The following is a 17509-nucleotide window of genomic DNA, read 5'->3' on the forward strand; positions in this document are numbered from 1 at the left end:
CTATAACCGGGCACCATCCTCGGATCATTATCGACGTTGTGGCTAGGCACCTTGAGCAGGGGGCACGATTGCTTCGCTTGTTCGCCGAGCTGGGCAATTTGTTTCCCAGCTCGTCGTTCTTTCAGCCTTTGATCACTGACAGTACTTCCCGACCGCTCCGCTTCGGCAAATTCCTTTCCAATAATGCGGTCATAGTTTCTTTTCGGCGGATCAGACTTCGGTGGTTTTGTCAGGGCAGCCAGAGTGCGCTTCACTTTCACCCGATCTACCTTCTCCTCCGGAGGTGGATGTTTCTTTGCTTTCACCCCTTCAAAGAATTTCTTCACTTCTTCTCGCGCGATCTCGGCGTTCTCCTCCTGGGTCCTCTCGTATGGTAACTTCTCTGGAGTCTTCAGAGAAGGACCGAACCTGTATGTCCTCCCGCCTCTGGTTGTACTGCTAGACACCGACCGAGCAGACATAGCGGTTGTCTTCTTTACTTGATTAAGAGGCGGAGGAGAAGGACTACGACGCGCCGGAGCAGCTGGAGCGGCGGCAGGTCTCTTCCGCCCTTGCTGACGAGGCGGAGAAGGAGGAGGCTGGCTGCTCAGGCGCGTCGGCGCAGGCGGAGAAGGAGGCAGAGTGCCGCCACGCGCCGGAGAAGGAGCCGGCCGAGGGCCCTGATCGTCACTCGCCGGAGGAGGAGGCGGTGGAGGCGGAGTGCCCTGACTCGCCGGAGGAGGAGGAGGCGGTGGCGTCCAGTTCGGAAGGTTGATGAGCTCCTTCCGCCATAGGCATGGAGTCTTCAGAGCAGACCCCAGCCGAGTCTCCCCTTCACCGGTAGGGTGGTCAAGCTGGAGCTCCTCAAATCCCTCCGTTATCTCATCCACCATCACCCTAGCATATCCTTCTGGAATCGGCCGGCAGTGAAAAGTTGCACCGGGTTCAGTAGGAAAAACAGAGCCAACAGCCGCCTTGACCTTCAAATTCATCCATTGCGTCATAAGGTGGCAATTTTGAGACTCCGTTATAGCATCCACGGGATAGCTGGCAGGAGCCGTCAAGGCATGCTCCGGCTGAAGCAGCTCGGTGGAAGCCACGCTGCTTCTGCGCTGAGATGGCGGGGTAGCTTCGGGGGAGGCTTCGGTAGTACGTTTGCTGCGATTTGCTTCTCGTTCCTCTATCGCGTCTACCCTTGCTTTCAGCGCCTGCATTTGCGTCTGCTGCACTTTTTTCCTCCTCTCATGGGATTTGTAACCGCCTGCATCCGGAAACCCAACCTTCCACGGAATGGAGCCTGGCGTGCCTCGTGTCCGTCCAGGGTGCTCAGGATTCCCGAGGGCCATTGTGAGCTCGTCGTTCTCTCTGTCTGGAAAGAACGTCCCTTCCTGCGCTGCTTCGATATACTGCTTAAGCTTACTGACTGGTATGTCCATTTGATCATTCGTCCAAATGCACTTCCCTGTTACAGGGTCCAGGGTTCCGCCAGCCCCGAAGAACCAAGTCCGGCAACGGCCTGGCCAGTTAATTGTCTCTGGTTCGATCCCTTTATGAACCAGATCATTCTCAGTCTTGGACCACTTAGGCCGGGCTACGAGGTAGCCACCTGACCCCGTGCGATGGTGAAGCTTCTTCTTCGCAGCATTTTGCTTGTTTGTCGCCGACATCTTCTGACTCTTTTCCGATGTCTTGTAGGCCACAAATGCGGGCCAGTGATCTCTGATCTTCTCATATCTGCCCTTGAATTCTGGTGTCTCATTATTTTCGACAAACTTATTCAGCTCTTTCTTCCACCTCCTGAATAGTTCTGCCATCCTCTTCAGAGCAAAAGACTTGATTAATTTCTCTTTAACTGGGTTCTCTGGATTATCCTCAGGCGGTAGGGTGAAATTTGACTTCAGCTCGGTCCAAAGATCATTTTTCTACATATCATTGACATAAGACACCTCAGGGTCTTCTGTAGCCGGCTTAAACCATTGCTGGATGCTTATCGGGATCTTGTCCCTAACCAGAACCCCGCACTGAGCAACAAATGCGCTCTTTGTCCGGAGGGGTTCAATAGGTTGGCCGTCGGGTGCGATTGCTATGATCTCAAACTTTTCATCCGAGCTCAACTTTTTCTTCGGGCCTCGTCTCTTTACCGAAGTTGTGCTCGATCCGGAGGGCTAGAAAAAAGAACAAAGACTTAATTAATATGTGTACATACCAAAACAATGAATGCATCAATCAGCTAGTCAGCATAGGCTTAACTAATATATATACCTGGCCGGACTCGGTTCGGTCACCGGAGCCATCATCACGGTCTCCTTCTTGCACCGGCATTGGGTCACCGGAGCCGTCCTCATGTTCTTCTTATTGCACCGGCATTAGGTCACCGTAGCCAGCTTGTTCACCCTTTCCTTCCAGACCATCGGTTTCGTTGAGAAACAACGAGATGGCATCACTTCCTTCTGCGATTATGTCCCTCAACAACACTTCTTTTGTTGCTTCGTCTAGGGCGGTGTCCATAGTTTCTACAAATATTTACAACATGGCAATTATTATTCAAACATGACAGATGGATATATTAGTGCCAAACGTAGAACTAGCTACCTAATCATAGTAAGCTATCGGGAGGGGGTATATATCGACAACGACGACACTACATCTATGTCCCTCGACGACCCTCGTTCCCGATAAAAAAAAGAGGAAGAAGAAAAAAAAGAGGAGAAGAAAGAATAGAGGAGAAGATCTCCTCTATTCTTTCTTCTCCTCTTTTTTTTCTTCTTCCTCTTCTTTTTTTATCCTCTTCTTCCTCTCATGTTCGAGAGGATCGCCGAGGGGTCGGGAGGTTGCCTAGTGTCAAAGGATTCAACAAAACCATGTCTTCATCATTAGGCGAAAGTAACTCAGATATTCATCTCTATGATCATATCATAGACATTTTATTCTCTTGTCACGACGATCTTCAACTTCACTCTGAAATTACTTGAACCTTTCAATAATTCATAAGAGGAGAAGAAAGAATAGAGGAGAAGATCTCCTCTATTCTTTCTTCTCCTTTTTTTTCTTCTTCCTCTTCTTTTTTTATCCTCTTCTTCCTCTCATGTTCGATAGGATCGCCGAGGGGTCGGGAGGTTGCCTAGTGTCAGGATTCAACAAAACCATGTCTTCATCATTAGGCGAAAGTAACAACATGTGCATGATGGTACGAAGCTCTTCAAAGTTGTTCTGGAACGGACTCCCAGATAGGATAATCCGCCTTTTGGTACAAAGTTCAGCAAGAGCCTTCTGAATATCGCTATTTGGAAGGCCTTTGCTGAATTGGTACCAAAAGGCAGATTATTCTATCCGGGACTCCATTCCAAAACAACTTTGCAGAACTTCGTACCAACATGCCCTGGTTACTTCCGGCTAATGATGAAGGCATGGATTTCTTCAATACTTTGACACTAGGAAACCTCTCTCGACCCCTCGACGATCCTCGACCCCTCGACGACCCTGGAACCCTCGACCCCTCGACGATCCTCTTCTTCCTCTCATGTTCAAGAGGATCGCCGAGGGGTCGGGAGGTTGCGTAGTGTCAAAGGATTCAACAAAACCATGTCTTCATCATTAGGCGAAAGTAACATGTGCATGATGGTACGAAGCTCTTCAAAGTTGTTCTGGAACGGACTCCCAGATAGGATAATCCGCCTTTTGGTACAAAGTTCAGCAAGAGACTTCCGAATATCGCTATTTGGAAGGCCTTTGCTGAATTGGTACCAAAAGGTGGATTATTCTATCCGGGACTCCATTCCAGAACAACTTTGCAGAACTTCATACCAACATGCCCTGGTTACTTCCGGCTAATGATGAAAGCATGGATTTCTTCAATACTTTGACACTAGGAAACCTCTCTCTACTTTCGGCTAATAAGAATAAGAATAAGAAGAAGAAGAAGAAGAAGAAGAAGAAGAAGAAGAAGAAGAAGAAAAGAAGAAAAAAAAGAGGAGAAGAAGAAAGGAATAGTGGAGAAGAAGAGAAAATAGAATTTCTATTTTCTCTTCTTCTCCACTATTCCTTTCTTCTTCTCCTCTTCTTTTTCTTCTTTTTTCTTCTTCTTATTTATTTCTCCTCTTCTTTTCGGTAGAGGAAACCCTAAGTAGCTAGCAAGTATCGTGGGTGTGAGATACATGTGGCCTTCGGTGTCGGACACTACATCCACGTCCCACAAGTGACGTGGGCGTAGAAGCCCGCGCCACTTGTGGGATGTGGGTGTAGTGTCCGACACCGACGGTACATGTATCTCACACCGACGATACTTTCTATTTAGGGTTTCTCCTCTACCGCTCGGCGACCCTCTCGACGACCCTCGTTCCCGATAAAATAAAGTGGAAGAAGAAGAAGAAAAAAGAAGAGAAGAAAGAATAGAGGGGAAGACTTCCTCTTCTTCCTCTCCTCTTCTTCCCCTTCTTCCTCGCCTCTCTCATGAATGTCCGGCGTTCTCGACCCCCCCCCCCACGTGTCGAAGAAAAAAAAGAAGAAAAAAAAAGAGGAGAAGAAGAAAGGAATAGACGAGAAAAGAGAAAATAGAATATATATTCTATTTTTCTCTTCTTCTCCTCTATTCCTTTCTTCTTCTCCTCTTCTTTTTCTTCTTTTTTCTTCTTCTTATTTATTTCTCCTCGTCTTCCTCTCCCCTCTCGGCGAACCTAGACCCCCTCTCGACCCTCAACCCCTAGGCGACCGTCGACCCCTCTCTTTTTTTTCTTCCTCTTCTATTTTATCCTCTTCTTCCTCTACCGCTCGGCGACCCTCGACGACCCTCGTTCCCGATAAAAAAATCTCCTCTATTCTTTATTCTCCTCTTTTTTTTCTTTTCTTATTCCTCTTCTTTTTTTATCCTCTTCCTCCTCTCATGTTTGACGACCCTCGACCTCTCGGCGACCCTAGACCCCCTCTCGACCCCCTCTTCTTCTCCCTCTTCTAATTCATTTGTTCATATGAATATACAAAAAATTTCATATTTACAATAATTAATATCACCAAAAAAATCTATGAACAGAAAAAAATCCTAATTTTTCTAAAAAACTATCTTTTGCATATATACATGAACATAGATATATACATACAGAACATATATATACATATATATAAAAAACAAGCATATATATGAAAAAAAAGCATATATATGAAAAAATGCTAGCTAGGGCGCCGGTCGGACCAGAGGAGGACCGCGGAGTCGGCGGCGAGGATGGCGACGGGGCAGTGGGCGCGCGCTTGGGGTAGGAGACGCGGGCGACGGCGACGGCGGGCCGGGGCGGCGGGCGTCGGGCAAGGGGCCGGCGCGGGCGACGGCGAGGGCGGGACGGGGCGGTGCGCGTCGGGTCAGGGACGAGGGCGACGGTGACGGGGGGGCCGGGGCGGCGCGCGTCGCGGGCGACGGCGACGATGGGCGCGGGCGACGGCGACGATGGGGGCGGGCGGCGTCGGGGCAGCCTGGCGGCGTCAGGGGCGGCAACTGCAAGATGAGAATGAAAAATTCCAAAGTGTGGCCTTATATAGAAGAGGCTTTAGTCTCGGTTCGTGGCAGCAACCGGGACTAAAGGTGGGCATTAGTCCCGGTTGGTGCCACGAACCGAGACCAATGGCCTCTTTTCGGCAGCCCAAAGGGCGGGAAGCGTAGCCCATTGGTCCCGGTTGGTGGCACCAACCGGGACTAAAGGTGGCATTGGTCCCGGTTGGTGCCACCAACCGGGACCAATGCCCTTGTGCTGCCCGCGCCCAAAAGTTTAGTCCCACATCGCTAGTTGACAGCGACCAACACCAGTTTATAAGCTCTGTTGCCTCCTCCCTCTCGAACTCCTCTGAACTGCAGGCCTATGGGCCTAATTTGACACTGCTTTGCCTGTGGGCCTATTGGGCCTTCTGCGGGCCTGAATCCTGGCCCATGTAGCGTTTCTAGTCGTATTCAGGCCGTGGAGGCCCAGTAGGTGGCATTTTTTTGGTTTTTTTCTTTTTTATTTCTACATTTTTTTGGTTTTTTATTTTTTTTATTTCTACTTAAAACTAAATACTTACAGTTTTTTAGTGATTTCTTTTTTGCTTTTAGGTCACAAAAATTATAAACTTTCTGTTAGTGCCATTAGTTTTAAATTTTAAATAGTTTAAATTTGAATTTTTAAAAATTTGTGTGAATCACTAGTTTATGAATAACTTTACTATAAAATTAGAATTTTTTTTCTATTTATTTTTTATTTCTACTTAAAACTAAATACTTACAGTTTTTTAGTGATTTGTTTTTGCTTTTAGGTCACAAAAATTATAAACTTTCTGTTAGTGCCATTAGTTTTAAATTTTAAATAGTTTAAATTTGAATTTTTAAAAATTTGTGTGAATCACTAGTTTATGAATAACTTTACTATAAAATTAGAATTTTTTTTCTATTTATTTTTTATTTCTACTTAAAACTAAATACTTACAGTTTTTTAGTGATTTCTTTTTGCTTTTAGGTCACAAAAATTATAAACTTTCTGTTAGTGCCATTAGTTTTAAATTTTAAATAGTTTAAATTTGAATTTTTAAAAATTTGTGTGAATCACTAGTTTATGAATAACTTTACTATAAAATTAGAAATTTTTTTCTATTTATTTTTTATTTCTACTTAAAACTAAATACTTACAGTTTTTTAGTGATTTCTTTTTGCTTTTAGGTCACAAAAATTATAAACTTTCTGGTAGTGCCATTAGTTTTAAATTTTAAATAGTTTAAATTTGAATTTTTAAAAATTTGTGTGAATCACTAGTTTATGAATAACTTTACTATAAAATTAGAATTTTTTTCGTCTTTGCTATTTATTTTTTATTTATACTTACAATTAAATACTTATAGTTTGATTTTAGGTCACACAAGTTATATTCTTTTTGCTATTGAAGAATATTATAGTTTTATTTTAGTTGATCATAACATAATATTTTAATTGATTGTTTTTATTTTCATAAAAGTTTTGTAGTTCATTCTGTTTGCTATTAATTCATTCTTTGAGCTAAATGACTCTGAAATTGGAAAGCATTTCAAAATGAACTCTGAAAAGGTTGAAAGTTGGCATGGTATCATCATTTCACCCACATAGCATGTTCCAAAAAGTAGAGAGGGTTACGACAAAAACTTGATGCACTTCGTGTACAAAATGGACAATCACTTTCGAAGTATCAAAGTTTCGAACCATAAGACATGAAAGCATTTCAAATGAACTCTGAAAAAGTTGAAAGTTGGGATGGTATCATAATTTCACCCACATAGCATTTGCTTATTGCAGGAGAAAGTCTTCACTTTTTCTTCGCTTGTGTCATTTGCTTATTGCGCCGTAACCATGGATAATCTTCATTGTTTATCAGGATGCTTGGGTCAGCCTTGACATTGAAGGGAGGAATTTCATGAAACTTTTCATAATCTTCCGACATGTCTGTCTTGCCGTCCACTCCCAGGATGTCCCTTGTTCCTGAAAGAACTATGTGGCGCTTTGGCTCATCGTATGATGTATTCGCTTCCTTATCTTTTCTTTTTCTCGGTTTGGTAGACATGTCCTTCACATAGATAACCTGTGCCACATCATTGGCTAGGACGAACGGTTCGTCAGTGTACCCAAGATTTTTCAGATCCACTGTTGTCATTCCGTACTGTGGGTCTACCTGTACCCCGCCGCCTAACAGATTGACCCATTTGCACTTAAACAAAGGGACCTTAAAATCAGGTCCGTAGTCAAGTTCCCATATGTCCACTATGTAACCATAATATGTGTCCTTTCCGCTCTCGGTTGCTGCATCAAAGCGGACACCGCTGTTTTGGTTGGTGCTCTTTTGATCTTGGGCGGTCGTGTAAAATGTATTCCCATTTATCTCGTATCCTTTGTAAGTCAATACAGTCAAAGATGGTCCCCTGGACAACAAGTACAACTCATCACAAACAGTGTTGTCACCTCTGAGACGTGTTTCCAACCAACTGCTGAAAGTCCTGATGTGTTCACATGTAATCCAGTCGTCGCACTGCTCCGGGTGTTTGGAGCGCAGACTGTTCTTGTGTTCATCGACATACGGGGTCACCAAGGTAGAGTTCTGTAGAACTGTGTAGTGTGCTTGAGACCAAGAATATCCGTCCCTGCATATTATTGACTCTCTTCCCAGAGTGCCTTTTCCAGTCAGTCTCCCCTGATACCGCGATTTAGGGAGACCTATCTTGTTAAGGCCAGGAATGAAGTCAACACAAAACCCGATAACATCCTCTGTTTGATGGCCCATGGAGATGCTTCCTTCTGGCCTAGCGCGGTTACGGACATATTTCTTTAGGACTCCCATGAACCTCTCAAAGGGGAACATATTGTGTAGAAATACGGGCCCCAGGATGACAATCTCGTCGACTAGATGAACTAGGACGTGCGTCATGATATTGAAGAAGGATGGTGGGAACACCAGCTCGAAACTGACAAGACATTGCGCCACATCACTCCTTAGCCTTGGTACGATTTCTGGATCGATCACCTTCTGAGAGATTGCATTGAGGAATGCACATAGCTTCACAATGGCTAATCGGACGTTTTCCGGGTAGAAGCCCCCTCAATGCAACCGGAAGCAGTTGCGTCATAATCAGTGGCAGTCATGAGACTTTAGGTTCTGAAACTTTTTCTCTGGCATATTTATTATTCCCTTTATATTCGACGAGAAGCTAGTCGTGACCTTCATACTGAGCAAGCATTCAAAGAAGATTTCTTTCTCTTCTTCGTAAGAGCGTAGCTGGCAGGACTTTAATACTGCTTCGGAGCATGCCGTCTTTTTCGTGCTGCAAACGTTGCAGGTCCTCGTGCCTCGGGTGTATTCTTTTGTCTTCCATACACGCCCAAGAAGCTAGCAGGTTCACGCAAAAGGTTCTTCGTCACGTGCATCACGTCGATTGAGGAGCGGACCTCTAGGTCTTTTTCAGTAGGGTAGGTCCCAAAATATAGATTTCTTCTTCCACATGGGTGCGTGTCCCTCAGCGTCATTCGGACAGCTAGTCCCGGGACCTTTTCCAAAGATTACGTAGGTGTAATCATTGACCATAGCAAGGCAGTGTCACCGGTGCGCATGGCGGGCTTCCTTCCGGTGATCTGCTCGCCTTTGAATGCTTGCTTTCTTTCGACATTGATGGTTGGTCGGAAGAATCGACGATGGCCCAGGTACATTCTTCTGCATTTGTCCAGGTATATACTTTCAGTGTCATCTAAACAGTGCGTGCATGCGTGGTATCCTTTGTTTGTCTGTCCTGAAAGGTTACTAAGAGCGGGCCAATCGTTGATGGTCACGAACAGCAACGCCTTAAGGTTAAATTCCTCCTGTCTATGCTCATCCCACGTACGTACACCGTTTCCATTCCACAGCTGTAAAAGTTCTTCAACTAATGGCCTTAGGTACACATCAATTTCGTTGCCGGGTTGCTTAGGGCCTTGGATGAGAACTGGCATCATAATGAACTTCCGCTTCATGCACATCCAAGGAGGAAGGTTATACATACATAGAGTCACGGGCCAGGTGCTGTGATTGCTGCTCTGCTCCCCGAAAGGATTAATGCCATCCGCGCTTAAAGCAAACCATACATTCCTTGGGTCCTTTGCAAACTCATCCCAGTACTTTCTCTCGATTTTTCTCCCTGCGACCCGTCAGCGGGTGCTCTCAACTTCCCTCTTTCTTTCGGTTCTCACTGTGCCATCGCATCAACTTGGCATGCTCTTCGTTTCTGAACAGACGTTTCAACCATGGTATTATAGGAGCATACCACATCACCTTCGCAGGAACCCTCTTCCTGGGGGCTCGCCGTCAACATCACCAGGGTCATCTCGTATGATCTTATACCGCAATGCACCGCATACCGGGCATGCGTTCAGATCCTTGTATGCACCGCGGTAGAGGATGCAGTCATTAGGGCATGCATGTATCTTCTCCATCCAATCCTAGAGGGCATACGACCTTCTTTGCTGCGTATGTACTGTCGGGCAATTCGTTATCCTTTGGAAGCTTCTTCTTCAATATTTTCAGTAGCTTCTCAAATCCTTTGTCAGCCACAGCATTCTCTGCCTTCCACTGCAGCAATTCCAGTACGGTATCGAGCTTTGTGTTGCCATCTTTCAATTGGGGTATACCTTTTTTGTGATCCTCTAACATGCGATCGAACTTCAGCTTCTCCTTTTGATAATGCATTGCGTCCTTGCATCGACAATGACCCGGCGGAGATCATCATCATCGGGCACATCGTCTGGTTCCTCTTGATCTTCAGCAGCTTCACCCGTGGCAGCATCATTGGGCACATCGTCTGGTTCCTCTTGATCTTCACCAGCTCCCCCCGTTGCAGCATCACCGTATTCAGGGGGCACATAGTTGTCATCGTACTCTTCTTCTTCGCCGTCTTCCATCATAACCCCTATTTCTCCGTGCCTCGTCCAAACATTATAGTGTGGCATGAAACCCTTGTAAAGCAGGTGGGAGTGAAGGATTTTACCGGTTAGAGTAAGACCTCGTATTCCCACATTCAGTGCATGGACAACACATAAAACCATTCTGCTTGTTTGCCTCAGCCGCATCGAGAAACTCATGCACGCCCTTAATGTACTCGGGGTGTCTGTCACCGTACATCCATTGCCGGTTCATCTGCGTGCATTATATATAATTAAGTGTCCAAATTAATTGAAGTTCATCATCACATTAAAACCAAAGTGCATACATAGTTCTCATCTAACAACATATAGCTCTCAGAGCATCTAAATTAATTAAACCATACATTGAAACTATGTAAAACATTTCAATGCGAAAACAAATGCGATCATAATCGCAACCAAGGTAACAACTTGATCCAACGGCATAATGATACCAAGCCTCGGTATGAATGGCATATTTTCTAATCTTTCTAATCTTCAAGCGCATTGCATCCATCTTGATCTTGTGATCATCGACGACATCCACAACATGCAACTCCAATATCATCTTCTCCTCCTCAATTTTTTTTATTTTTTCCTTCAACAAATTGTTTTCTTCTTCAACTAAATTTAACCTCTCGACAATAGGGTCGGTTGGCATTTCCGATTCACATACATCCTAGATAAATAAAATCTATGTCATGTTGGTCGGCATAATTTTCATAAACAATAAATGAACCAATAGTTATAAAGATAATATACATACCAAATCCGAATCATAGACAGGACGAGGGCCGACGGGGGCGGATACCAAAACCATCGCACTATATAAGATGCAATAATAAATGTAAGAAAATGATACAAGTATCTATCTAAACATACAAGTAAGAATATTTTTCCTTTCAGAAAAAATATAAGAACAAGAGGCTCACCACGGTGGTGTCGGTGATGAGATCGGCGCGGGTGATCGACGGCGGTGAAGACGGGGACGGGGCGTGACGGACCACTAAATCTAGACAAATCTCGAGGAAAATGGAGCTTGGAGGTCGAGTTTCGAGAGGAGAAAGCTTAAGTAGTGTGGCTCGGGCATTCCATCGAACACCTCATGTGCATAGGAGGTGAGCTAGAGCACCACAAAGGCCTCTCCCCCTCGGCCAGAAAAAACAGAGCACTGTGCTCTGCTCTTGCGCGAGGGGGTATATATAGGCACCTCATTGGTCCCGGTTGATGACATGAACCGGGACTAAAGGGACGCCTTTGGTCCCGGTTCAAGCCACCAACCGGGACCAATGGTGGTGGGCCAGGAGCGAGGCCCATTGGTCCCGGTTCGTCCCACCAACCGGGACCAAAAGGTCCAGACGAACCGGGACCAATGGCCCACGTGGCCCGGCTGGCCCCCTGGGCTCACGAACCGGGACCAATGCCCACATTAGTCCTGGTTCTACACTGAACCAGGACTAATGGGATGAGCCGGCCTGGACCATAGCCCTGTTTTCTACTAGTGGAACCATGTCTATTGGTAGATATGCATGAAGAAACTCCATACAGATGGATCATTTGGACTCACTTGATTTTGAATCACTTGAGACATGCAAATCATACCACATGGGCAAGATGACTGAAAGGCCTCGTTTTTAGTAAGATGGAACAAGAAAGCAACTTGTTGGAAGTAATACATTTTTGATGTGTGCAGTCCAATGAGTGCTGAGGCACGCAGTGGATATCGTTATGTTCTTACTTCACAGATGATTTGAGTAGATGCTAAGTATATTTACTTGATGAAACACAAGTCTGAATTATTGAAAGGTTTAAGTAATTTCAGAGTGAAGTTGAAGATCGTCGTGACAAGATGATAAAATGTCTATGATATGATCATAGAGATGAATATCTGAGTTACGAGTTTGGCACACAATTAAGACATTGTGGAAATTGTTTCACAACTAATACCGCCTGGACCTCCATAGTGTGATGGTGTGTCCGAACATCACAACTGCACCCTATTGGATATGGTGCGTACCATGATGTCGCTTATCGAATATCCACTATCGTTTATGGGTTAGGCATTAGGGACAACCGCACTCACTTTAAATAGGGCACCACACAATTCCGTTGAGACGACACCATGTGAACTATGGTTTAGAGAAACCTAAGCTGTCGTTTCTTAAAAGTTTGGGGCTGCGATACTTATGTGAAAAGTTTCAGGCTGATAAGCTCGAATCCAAAGCGGATGAATGCATCTTCATAGAATACCCAAAACAGTTGGGTATACCTCCTATTTCAGATCCGGAAGCAAAAGTGATTGTTTATAGAAACGGGTCCTTTCTCGAGGAAAAGTTTCTCTCAAAAGAATTGAGTGGGAGGATGGTGGAGACTTGATGAGGTTATTGAACCGTCACTTCAACTAGTGTGTAGCAGGGTACAGAAAGTTGTTCCTATGGCACCTACACCAATTGAAGTGGAAGCTTATGATAGTGATTATAAAAACTTTGGATCAAGTCACTACCAAACCTCATAGGTCGACAAGGATGTGTACTACATCAGAGTGGTACGTGATCCTGTCTTGGAAGTCATGTTGCTAGACAACAATGAACCTACAAGCTATGGAGAAGTGATGGTGGGCCCGGATTCCGACGAATGGCTCGAGGCCATAAAATCCGAGAGAGGATCCATGTATAAAACAAAGTATAGACTTTGAAAAGAACTACTTGATGGTCGTAAGGATGTTGGGTGCAGATGAATTTTAAAAGGAAGACAGACAATGATGGTAAGTGTCATCATTAAGAAAGCTCAACTTGTCGTTAAGATGTTTCCCGACAAGTTCAAGGAGTTGACTACGATGAGACTTTCTCACTCGTAGCGATGTTGAGAGTCTGTTGGAATTATGTTAGCAGTTACTGCATTGTTTATGAAATCTTGCAGATAGGATGTCAAAACATTGTTTCCTCGACGTTTTTCTTCAGGAAAGGTTGTATGTGATACAACCAGAAGGTTTTGTCAATCCTGAAAGATGCTAACAAGTATGCAAAGCTCCAGCAATCCTTCTAAGGACTGGAGTAAGCATCTCGGAATTGAAATGTACGCTTTGATGAGATGATCAAAGATTTTGGGTTTATACAAAGTTTATGAGAAACTTGTATTTCCAAAGAAGTGAGTGGGAGCACTATAGAATTTTTGATGAGTATATGTTGTTAACATATTGTTGATCAGAAATGATGTAGAATTTCTGGAAAGCATACAGGGTTATTTGAAAAGTGTTTTTAATGGTAAACCTGGATTAAGCTACTTGAACATTGAGCATCAAGATCTATAAGGATAGATCAAAATCGCTTAATAGTACTTTCAAACGAACACATACCATGACAAAATTTTGAAGGAGTTCAAAAATAGATCGGCAAAGAAGGAGTTCTTGGTTGTGTTATAAGGTATGAGTATTGAGTAAAACTCAAGACCTGACCACGGCAGAATAGAGAGAAAGGACGAAGGTCGTCCCCTATGCTTTAGACGTAGGCTCTAAAGTATGCAATGTTGTGTACCGCGCCTGAAGCGTGCTAAGCCTTGAGTCAGTCAAGGGGTACAAGTGTGATCTAGGAATGGATCACAGGACAACGGTCAAGGTTATCCTTGGTAACTAGTGGACTAAGGAATTTTCTTGATTATGGAGGTGGTAAAAGAGTTCGTCGTAAAGGGTTACACCGATGCAATCTTTGACACTAATCTGGATGATTCTGAGTAGTAAACCGGATTCGTATAGTAGAACAGTTATTTGGAATAGCTCCAAAAAGAGCGTGGTAGCTGCATCTACAAGATGACATAGAGATTTGTAAAGCACACACGGATCTGAAAGGTTCAGACCCGTTGACTATAACATCTCTCACAAGCATAACATGATCAAACCCAGAACTCATTTAGTGTTAATCACATGGTAATGTGAACTAGATTATTGACTCTAGTAAACTCTTTGGGTGTTAGTCACATGGGGATGTGACCTTGAGTGTTAATCACATAGCGATTTGAATTGGATTATTGACTCTAGTGCAAGTGGGAGACTGTTGGAAATATGCCCTAGAGGCAATAATAAATTAGTTATTATTATATTTCCTTGTTCATGATAATCGTTTATTATCCATGCTAAAATTGTATTGATAGGAAACTCAGATACATGTGTGGATACATAGACAACACCATGTCCCTAGTAAGCCTCTAGTTGACTAGCTCGTTGATCAATAGATGGTTACGGTTTCCTAACCATGGACATTGGATGTCGTTGATGACGGGATCACATCATTAGAAGAATGATGTGATGGACAAGACCCAATCCTAAGCCTAGCACAAGATCGTGCAGTTCGTATGCTAAAGCTTTTCTAATGTCAAGTATCATTTCCTTAGACCATGAGATTGTGCAACTCCCGGATACCGTAGGAATGCTTTGGGTGTACCAAACTTCACAACGTAACTGGGTGGCTATAAAGGTGCACTGCGGGTATCTCCAAAAGTGTCTTTTGGGTTGGCACGAATAGAGACTTGGATTTGTCACTCCGTGTAACGGAGAGGTATCTCTGGGCCCACTCGGTAGGACATCATCATAATGTGCACAATGTGACCAAGGAGTTGATCACGGGATGATGTGTTACGGAACGAGTAAAGAGACTTGCCGGTAACGAGATTGAACGAGGTATCGGGATACCGACGATGAATCTTGGGCAAGTGTCGTACCGATGGACAAAGGGAATTGAATACGGGATTGATTGAATCCTTGACATCGTGGATCATCCGATGAGATCGTCGTGGAGCATGTGGGAGCCAACATGAGTATCCAGATCCCGCTGTTGGTTATTGGCCGGAGAGTTGTCTCGGTCATGTCTACATGTCTCCCGAACCCGTAGGGTCTACACACTTAAGGTTCGGTGACGCTAGAGTTGTAGAGATATTAGTATGTGGTTAACTGAAGGTTGTTCGGAGTCCCGGATGAGATCCCGGATGTCATGAGGAGTTCCTAAATGGTCTGGAGGTAAAGATTTATATATAGGAAGTCCAGTTTCGGCCACCGGGAGAGTTTCGGGAGTCATCGGTATTGTACCGGGACCACCGGAAGGGTCCCAGGGGTCCACCGGGTGGGGCCACCTATCCTGGAGGGCCCCATGGGCTGAAGGGGTGTGGGAACCAGCCCCTGGTGGGATGGTGCGCCCCCCTTGGGCCTCCCATGCGCCTAGGGTTGGAAACCCTAAGGGGTGGGGGCGCCTCCACTTGGCTTGGAGGCCAAGCCACCCCTAGGGTTGCCGCCACCCTCCCTAGATGGGATCTACAAGGTGCCAGCGCCCCACTAGGCCCCTATATATAGTGGAGGGGAGGGAGGGGAGGGAGGGCAGCCACACCTGAAGCCCTGGCGCCTCCCTCCCTCCTGTGACACCTCTTCCTCCCCGCTTGTGCTTGGCGAAGCCATGCCGGGATCCCGCTACTTCCACCACCACGCCGTCGTGCTGCTGGATCTCCATTAACTTCTCCTCCCCCTTGCTGGATCAAGAAGGAGGAGACGTCTCCTCTCCGTACGTGTGTTGAACGCGGAGGTGCCGTCCGTTCGGCGCTAGGATCATCGGTGATTTGGATCACGATGAGAACGACTCCATCAACCCCGTTCTCTTGAACGCTTCCGCTTAGCGATCTTCAAGGGTATGAAGATGCACTCCCTCTCTCTTGTTGCTAGTATCTCCTAGATTGATCTTGGTGACACGTAGGAAAATTTTGAATTATTGCTACGTTCCCCGACACATATTAATCTTGAGTTCTTCTATGCACATGAGCCGTAGAAAATTAACTAGGTGAGAATCTTGCACACTAAGTCATCTGACTATCTTGCTGATTTGTTCACTAAATCATTACCATCATCATCCTTCGAGATATGTGTACATTGAATCAATATTATGCAACTTAGGGAGATGCAAGGTTCGGGGGGAGAAACTTTAAAACTCGTTGTTAAAATCTCAGTCCTGATGGATGATCGAGTACTCAACTTGATGGCTTAGTGGATTGTACTCTTTTTCCCTTCAATGAGTTTTGATATTTCTCGCACGAGGTTTTTGATGAGGTAATTCGTGAAATACAACAACATATACCATCTACTCTTTCTCCATATATTTTTTCCACTAGGTTTTTTGAAGTTTTGAGGCATGGATATACTGATAATTACCCAATGGGGGAGGGGGTGTTGGGAAACTTGGGCCTTTGATGGAGCCCATTAAGGACCAAGTTCATCCACTTAATGTAAAAGTGGGCACTTATCCCCCACCCTTAGTTATATATACAATTCATGATACTTTTGTCAATTTTACTTTCTGTCCCATGGAGTTTGATCGACAACTTCGTCTATGAGGCTCCCGCTCTGCAACACTTGGACCGAACTCACCAATAGAGGTTGTGTAACAGGCATCACATACTCCATCCATCTCTTGTACATCACGCATCCCCCCTCTCCCGCTCATCCAACCACTAGATCCACACTAACTCACCTCCTCCACACACCCCTTGCCTCCTCCGCGGCCATGGCCGTCACATCCAGCGTGCAATCTTCCAACCATGTCCTTCCCGAGCGACCACCACATTTTTTTCTACAAAGGGTAGATTTATTGGCTCAAAATGAAGCATCAAGAGAATACAAGCATAATGAGCACACACACGACACACCACCACACCATCTTAAGTCTCCATCTTACTATGGGGCATGAAGAGCCAGGCCGGCACCGCTCAACCGCAACAATGTATAGCCCAAGCCAGTGCTCCCGCCGTGAAGAAGCATGCGCCCAAGCACCCAAGGTGTCAAAGCATGTTCCCAATCTCCCATGGTTTTTGCTCTCCCCACGTCTTTCCAAAATAAATGTATAGCTAGAATACGTCGTAAATAGGCAATGTGGTAGAAGCACCCAAGGTGTAGAAGCATTTCACGCAATAATCCAAGTGCATCAGTCTTTTGATGCCTTTAGTTATCCTATCATGTAACACAACAAAGAATAAAATGGCAGTAAAGTGGGGACTAAGACCACCATGACCGGCGTGGTCAAATTGTTAGCGAGATGCAAAATGACATTAAGGTTACATAGATCGTCTTCTCTTTATTTACCGGAGAAAGATCGGCAG

The sequence above is a fragment of the Triticum urartu genome, chromosome 7 (assembly GCF_003073215.2).
Source record: "Triticum urartu cultivar G1812 chromosome 7, Tu2.1, whole genome shotgun sequence".
NCBI lineage: Eukaryota > Viridiplantae > Streptophyta > Magnoliopsida > Poales > Poaceae > Triticum > Triticum urartu.